The sequence below is a fragment of the Rhagoletis pomonella genome, unplaced genomic scaffold (genome assembly GCF_013731165.1).
Source record: "Rhagoletis pomonella isolate Grant_MI unplaced genomic scaffold, Rhpom_1.0 Rhpom_scaffold_00005, whole genome shotgun sequence".
Lineage (NCBI taxonomy): Eukaryota > Metazoa > Arthropoda > Insecta > Diptera > Tephritidae > Rhagoletis > Rhagoletis pomonella.
The window spans coordinates 29,265,330-29,274,689 of NW_023458559.1; the positions used below are offsets into that span (position 1 = coordinate 29,265,330).

General features: G+C 20.9%; 3 pseudogenes; 2 read left to right on the forward strand and 1 right to left on the reverse strand.

The window, feature by feature from the left end:
* Window positions 1-258: 258 nt before the first annotated feature.
* LOC118738810 lies at window positions 259-1,493 on the reverse strand (annotated as a pseudogene).
* Window positions 1,494-2,407: 914 nt separating this feature from the next.
* Window positions 2,408-4,880, forward strand: LOC118740055 (annotated as a pseudogene).
* Window positions 4,881-5,933: 1,053 nt separating this feature from the next.
* Window positions 5,934-9,360, forward strand: part of LOC118740056 — a 10,359-nt pseudogene continuing 6,932 nt past the window's right edge.

Consider the following 9,360-nt stretch of genomic DNA (forward strand, 5'->3'; position numbering starts at 1 on the left):
TCTTTTAATGGTTAAATTCCATTTATACTTCTGTTTATATAGTTTAATAAAAACATTACATTTTCATTGTAAAATTAAAATATTCTTTTTTATAAATTACAAATATTAGTTCACTACATTCAAGAATTATTCAATTACCCTAACATCTTCAATGTTATGCTCTAAATTTAAGCTACTTGAATAAAATAATAAAAAAAATCTAAATAAAAAAGTAATTCATAAAACAAATAATAGCAAATAAATTTTTAAATTATTATTATGAAAAAAAAAATTTCAATTAGAAAATTTAATTAATCTATTGTATAAATTTTGACCACCTAAAAATTCTGATCAACCCTGATCAAATGACTTATAAACTAATCCCCCTAAAGTTAATGGAAAATTAATAATTCCATAAGTACAAATATAAGGCATAAATCATATGGAACCAAAAAAATAACTAACTAAATAATTATTAAATGATTTATTTAAATGAAATAAAGAAACATGAGAAATTAAATAACCTATTAATCCCCCAATGATACAAACAAATAAAGTTAATAATTTTATATATATAGGTAAACAAATTATATAGGGGGTAGGAAAAATTAACCATCTAAGAATTCTCCCCCCAATAATTCTTATAATTAATAAACCTCTTATTCCACGAAGTATAATTCAACCCTCATCTCTTAATATATTTAGAGAACCACAGTTTAATTCTCCCGTTATTGAATAATAAATTAATCGAAAAGAATAACAAACTGTTAATCCAGTAGAAAAAAAATATAAAAAGAAAGAAAAAAAATTAATATAACTTAATGAAACAATTTCTAAAATTATATCCTTAGAATAAAATCCAGCTAAAAAAGGCATTCCACATAAAGCTAGATTAGCAACATTAAAACAAGAAGTACTTAAAGGTATATAAACTCCTAATCCCCCTATTAAACGAATATCTTGTGAATTTTGTATATTATGAATAATAGCTCCCGCACATATAAATAATAAAGCCTTAAATAATGCATGAGTTAAAAGATGAAAAAAAGCCAATTTATAAAATCCCATTGATAAAATTCTTATCATTAATCCTAACTGACTTAATGTAGAAAGAGCAATAATTTTTTTTAAATCAAATTCAAAATTAGCCCCTAATCCAGCCATAAATATTGTTAATCCAGATAATAATAACAATAACTGACCTAAAAAAGAATTATTTAATAAAATATTAAAACGAATTAATAAATAAACACCAGCAGTTACAAGAGTTGAAGAATGAACTAAAGCAGAAACAGGAGTTGGAGCAGCTATAGCAGCTGGTAATCAAGAAGAAAAAGGAATTTGAGCTCTCTTTGTTATAGCAGCTAATACTATTAATCCCCCAATTACTTCTATTTCAATTCTATTTTTCATTGATTCTAAATAAAAAATATAATTTCAACTTCCATAATTTAATATTCAAGCAATTGCAAGTAAAAAGGCAACATCACCAATACGATTAGATAAGGCAGTTAATATCCCAGCATTATAAGATTTAACATTTTGAAAATAAATAACTAAACAATAAGAAATTAATCCTAATCCATCTCAACCTAATAAAATTCTAATTATATTTGGTCTAATAATTAATAACATTATAGATAATACAAATATAAGAACTAATATAATAAAACGATTTATATTAATATCACCACTTATATACTCTTTTCTATAATAAATTACCAAAGAAGCAATTAATAAAACAAAAGATATAAATAATAAACTTATTCAATCAAATAAAATAGTTATTACAATTCTAGAAGAATTTAATGAAATAACTTCTCATTCCAAAAAAATACAATAATCTCTTAATAAAAATTTCAAACTAAAAATAAATAAATGAATTATAATTCTAAATAAAATTAAAAATCTAATTCTACAAATTGATAAATATTTTTTCACAATTTAAAATGACATAAATCATATCATTGACACCACAAATCAATATTTTAAATAAACTATTTAAATTTTTAAGTCAAATTATACAAATTTCACTTTTTAAAATTAATAAATTTAAAGGAAATCAATGAAGTATTAAAATGAAATACTCACGAATTTTACCCCCACTAAATGAATAAACTCCAGAAAATCCCTTTCCATGTTGTCTATATGCATACAAATATAAAGTATATGCAGCTCTAAAAAAAGATAACAAAGATAAAGAAATTATAGTTAATCATGATCAACTAATAATTCTATTTAATAAAGAAATTTCACCTAATAAATTTAATGAAGGTGGTGCAGCTATATTACATGAACTTAATAAAAATCATCATAAAGTTATTGAAGGTATAAAATTTAATAATCCCTTATTAATTAATAAACTTCGACTTCCTAATCGTTCATAAGTTATATTAGCTAAACAAAATAACCCCGATGAACATAACCCATGAGAAATTATCAAAGTGTAAGACCCGCATAAACCTCAATAACTTAAAGTTATAAGTCCACCTAAAACAATTCCTATATGAGCAACAGAAGAATATGCAATTAAAGCCTTTAAATCAGTTTGTCGTAAACAAACTAAACTAATTAATACTCCACCAATTAGACTAATTCTAATTCAAATATAATTATATTTTACATTTCTTAATTGTAAAAAACATAACACCCGTAATAAACCATAACCTCCCAACTTTAACATAATACCAGCTAAAATTATAGACCCTGAAACCGGAGCTTCAACATGAGCTTTTGGTAATCATAAATGAACTAAAAATATTGGTATTTTAACTAAAAATGCTACAATTAAAGATAAATATAATAAATCATAATTAAATATAAAATTATTTAAAAGATAAAAATTTAATGTTATTAAATTATTATATAAATAAAAAATACTAATTAATATTGGTAAAGAAACTAATAAAGTATAAAATAATAAATAAACACCAGCTTGTAAACGTTCAGGTTGATACCCTCACCCTAAAATTAAAAATAAAGTAGGAATTAATCTTCTTTCAAAAAATAAATAAAATATAAATAAATTTATACTAGCAAATCTTAAAATTAAAAATAATAATAAAATTAAAATATTAAATAAAAATAAATTTTTATAATTATTAAATTTATTAACAGACTCACTAGCAGTAATTATAAGAGTACAAATTCAAAGTCTTAATAAAATTAATCCATAAGAAATTGTATCAAACCCTAAAAAATAAGAAATATTAACAAAATAATTAGTACAAAAATTTATTATAATAAATAAAAATGTAATCAAAAATATTAAATTTTGAACCATTCAAAATGAACTACTAATAAAACAAATTGGACTAATAAAAATTATTATAAAAATTAATTTTAACATTGTAAAATATTAAATGATTGAAAATAATCATTTCCATGAGTACGAATTATTGAAACAAGAATTGAAAGACCCAATGCACCTTCACAAACTCTAAAAGTTAAAAATATTATACTAAAAAATCTTCTAAAATTTATTAAATTTAAATAAATAAACAATAAAAAAAATAAATTTAATACAATATATTCCAATCTCAAAAGTATTGATAATAAATGCTTTCGATTAGAAACAAATATAAAAATTCCAATTAAAAATAAAAAACAAGGTAATCCTCAATAAAATATTATTAACATTAGTTTTAATAGTTTAATAAAAACATTGGTCTTGTAAATCAAAAATAAGATTTAATCTTTTAAAACTTCAAGAGAAAAGTAATTACTTTTTCATTAATCCCCAAAATTAATATTTTATATAAACTACCTCCTGATATTATACAATTAATTTTATATAGATCAACTTTAATTTCAAGATTTATTTTTATACAAATAAATCACCCTTTAGCTATAGGATTAATACTATTAATTCAAACTTTACAAATTTGTTTAATTACAGGATTAATAGCTAAAAGATTCTGATTTTCTTATATTTTATTTCTAATTTTTCTTGGAGGAATATTAGTTTTATTTATTTATGTTACATCCTTAGCTTCAAATGAAATATTTTCATTTTCAATAAAATTAACAACTATTTATTTTATAATCTTTATTTTATTTACAATTCTAAGATTAATATTAGATAAATCATTAATTTTAACCTTTCTAGAAAATAATGAAATAACAACTATAAATAATATTAATTTATTTATAGAAGAAAATTCATTAAATCTTAATAAATTATATAATTTTCCAACAAATTTAATTACAATTTTATTAATAAATTATTTATTAATTACATTAATTGCAGTAGTAAAAATTACAAAATTATTCTACGGACCTTTACGATTAATAAACTAATGAATAAACCTTTACGAACCCAACACCCCTTATTTAAAATTGCTAACAATGCATTAGTAGATTTACCCGCACCAATTAATATCTCAGCTTGATGAAATTTTGGTTCACTTCTTGGGTTATGTTTAATAATCCAAATTTTAACAGGATTATTTTTAGCTATACATTATACAGCAGATATCAATTTAGCATTTAATAGTGTTAATCACATCTGCCGAGATGTAAATTATGGTTGATTATTACGAACTTTACATGCCAACGGTGCATCTTTTTTCTTTATTTGTATTTATTTACATGTAGGACGAGGGATCTATTATGGATCCTACTTATTTACTCCAACATGATTAGTAGGAGTACTAATTTTATTTTTAGTTATAGCAACAGCTTTCATAGGATATGTATTACCATGAGGACAAATATCTTTTTGAGGAGCAACAGTTATTACAAATTTATTATCAGCAATTCCTTACCTAGGGACTACTTTAGTACAATGAATTTGAGGAGGATTTGCAGTTGATAACGCAACATTAACACGATTTTTTACATTTCACTTCATTCTACCTTTTATTGTATTAGCTATAACTTTAATTCATTTATTATTTCTTCATCAAACAGGTTCAAATAATCCAATTGGACTAAATTCAAATATTGATAAGATTCCATTCCACCCCTATTTTTCCTATAAGGACATTGTAGGATTCATTGTAACAATTATAAGTCTAATTATTTTAACATTAACTAATCCATATTTATTAGGTGATCCAGATAATTTTATTCCAGCTAATCCATTAGTTACTCCAGTTCATATTCAACCAGAATGATATTTTTTATTTGCTTACGCAATTCTTCGATCAATCCCTAATAAATTAGGAGGAGTAATTGCATTAATTTTATCAATTGCAATTTTAGCAATTCTTCCATTTTATCATTTAAGTAAATTTCGAGGTATCCAATTTTACGCTATTAACAAAATTTTATTTTGAACTATAGTAGTGACAGTTATTTTATTAACCTGAATTGGAGCACGACCTGTAGAAGACCCTTACGTATTAGTAGGACAAATTTTAACAGTAATTTATTTTTTATATTATATTATTAATCCAATAATTAATAAATGATGAGATAACTTAATTAATTAAACTTAATAAGTTAATGAGCTTGACAATAAGCATATGTTTTGAAAACATAAGATAGAAATTCAATTTTCTATTAACTTTACTAAATTTAATTAACCACATTAAATAAATTAATAATAATTTTAAACCAATAAAAAATAATAAATAATTCAATGAAAAAGGTAAAAAACATTTTCAAGCTAAATATATTAATTTATCATAACGAAATCGAGGTAAAGTCCCACGAACTCAAATAAATACAAAAGAAATAAAAGTTAATTTAATATAAAATAAAATATTAAATAAATCACATCCAAAAAAAATTACACAAAATAATATTCTTATAAATAAAATTCTAGCATATTCAGCTATAAAAATTAAAGCAAATCCACCACTTCTATATTCTACATTAAACCCAGAAACTAATTCAGATTCACCTTCAGCAAAATCAAAAGGAGTACGATTAGTCTCCGCTAAACAAATACAAAATCAAACTAAACTAATAGGAAATAAAATAATAACGAATCAAACATAATATTGAAAATGATAAAAATCAAGTATATTATAACCCCCAATTAAAAAAACAAAAGATAATAAAATCAAAGCTATTCTAACTTCATAAGAAATAGTTTGAGCAACAGCACGTAATCCCCCCAATAAAGCATAATTAGAATTCGAAGACCAACCAGCAACTATAACTGTATAAACACCTAAACTAGTACAACACAAAAAAAATAATAAACCTAAATTAAAAGAAAATAATTTAACAAATAAAGGGATACAAACTCAAACAACTAAAGAAATAAATAAAGAAAAAATAGGAGAAAAATAATAAGATAAATAATTTGATAAAAGGGGATAAGTTTGTTCTTTAGTAAATAACTTAATTGCATCACATATAGGTTGAGGAATTCCTATAAGCCCAACTTTATTAGGCCCTTTTCGAATTTGAATATAACCCAACACTTTACGTTCTAAAATAGTTAAAAAAGCAACTCTAACTAAAACACAAATTACCAAAATTAATCTACCAATTAAAGATAAAATAAATTCAAAAAAAAACAAGTACTATTTGTAATAAGAATTACATAAATAAATTCTAAATTTATTGCACTAATCTGCCAAAACAGTACAATTAATTATATTCTTTAACTAAAATATAATTATTCTAATACCTGGTCCTTTCGTACTAAGATATTATAATGTATTAAAGATAGAAACCAACCTGGCTTACGCCGGTCTGAACTCAGATCATGTAAGAATTTAAAAGTCGAACAGACTCAATATTTAAGCGGCTACACCTAAAAATATATCTTAATCCAACATCGAGGTCGCAAACTTTTTTATCGATAAGAACTCTCCAAAAAAATTACGCTGTTATCCCTAAAGTAACTTAATCTTATAATCGTTATTAACGGATCAATAAATCATAAATTAATGATTTTTAATAATTAAAAGTTCATTAAATTTTAACATCACCCCAACAAAATAATTAATAAAATTAAAATAAAATACATCCAAAAAATTAAAATTATATTAAATATAAAGATTTATAGGGTCTTCTCGTCTTTTAATTAAATTTTAGCTTTTTAACTAAAATATAAAATTCTACAATAAATTTTTATGAAACAGATTATACTTCGTCCAACCATTCATACCAGCCTTCAATTAAAAGACTAATGATTATGCTACCTTTGCACAGTTAAAATACTGCGGCCATTCAAAATTATTCAGTGGTCAGGTCAGACTTTAAAAATAACTCAAAAAGACATGTTTTTGTTAAACAGGCGAGTATATAAATTTGCCGAGTTCTTTATATAAACTTATCAAATAAAATTATATGTACAATATAAAATATACTAATTTTATCATTATTAATTTTCATAAAAAATTTATGAAAAAATTTTTATAAAAACTTAAAATAATAGTAAATAATAAAAATTATAAAATAATTTATAACAAATTTACAAATGATTGAAAATTCTATTCATACATTTTATATTAAAATTACTAATTTTTAATAATTTATTTTAAAGCTTATCCCTTAAAATATTCAAATTAATAATTTTTTTATTTTAATAAATAAACAAAAAATTAAAAACTTGTAAATTAAATTTATTTCTAAAAAAACTAGATACCTTTATAAACGAATAACATTTCATTTCTAATTATCTATTTTAAATAATTTTGACACATTAACTTTAATAAATAATTAACTCTTATAAAATCGAGATTAATAAAATAATTATTAATTATTTGATAAACCCTGATACACAAGGTACAATAAATAAAATTTTCTTTTTAAATAATAATTTTTCAAATTATTTCAATTATCTTTCACAATACTTAATAAACTATTATTAATATTATTTTTTCACTACAAATTACTAAAACATTAAATTATATAATTATTTTTAATAAATTATAAATAAAATAAATATAAATTAATAAATAAATATTAATCAATTTATATTGACTTGCACAAAAATCTTTTCAATGTAAATGAAATACTTTACTAAATAAGCTTTAAATTGTCATTCTAGATACACCTTCCGGTACATCTACTATGTTACGACTTATCTTATCTTAAGAATAAGAGCGACGGGCGATATGTGCATATTTTAGAGCTAAAATCAAATTTTTAATCTATAAAATTTTACTATCAAATCCATTTTCATTAAATATTTCAAATTTAAATTCACTTAAATAATTTTATTGTAACCCATTTCTACTTAAATATAAGCTACACCTTGATCTGATATAAATTTTAATAAAAATTATGGAAAATTATTATTCTTATAAAATATTCTTATAACGACGGTATATAAACTGAAAAACAAATTTAAGTAAGGTACATCGTGGATTATCAATTACAGAACAGGTTCCTCTGAATAGACTAAAATACCGCCAAATTTTTTAAGTTTCAAGAACATAACTAATACTACCTTAGTGTTGATATTTACATTTTAAATAATAGGGTATCTAATCCTAGTTTATTAACAAAATTTATAAGCTTTAATTTAACTAAAATAAAAATTTATAAATTTAAAATTTCACCTAATAAATTTACAATTATTTTATTTATATAAAATTTAACTTACACTGAACTAATTTTATTTGCATTATTTGTATAACCGCGGCTGCTGGCACAAATTTAGCCAATACTATATGAAATTACTATTTACAAATTTCTTTGATTAATAAAACTAATTACTGAGAATATAATAAAATTTACTTATTATTTAAATAAATAAAAATTCATGCAAAAACTTACATATAAAATAAATCAATAATAAAATTTTAAGCTAAAATAAAACTTTAATATTATATAAAATTAATTTAAATATAAAACTTTATAATTTTAATTAATATCTATAATAATAAAATTTAAGAAATATTGCATAAAAATTAATTTATATTTAAATAAAATCAATTAGTATTTCCTTCCTACAAATAAACAGACACCCTATCATATTTATTTATATTTATAAAAATAAAATAAAAGTTATCTTTTTTAATAAAAATTTTTTTTATTTTATTTATATATATGCACATATAATTAATAACAAATTATATTATTAAATATATTATTATACAAATAATAAAACTTTAGTAATATTGTATAAAAATTAATTTTAACTTAAATAAAATCAATTAGTATTCCCCCCTCAACAAATAAACAGACCCCCTATCATATTTATTTATATTTATAAAAATAAAATAAAAATTATCTTTTTTAATAAAATTTTTTTTTATTTTATTTATATATATATATATATAATTAATAACAAATTATATTATTAAATATATTATTATACAAATAATAAAATTTAAGTAATATTGCATAAAAATTAATTTTAACTTAAATAAAATCAATTAGTATTCCCCCCTCAACAAATAAACAGACCCCCTATCATATTTATTTATATTTATAAAAATAAAATAAAAGTTATCTTTTTTAATAAAAATT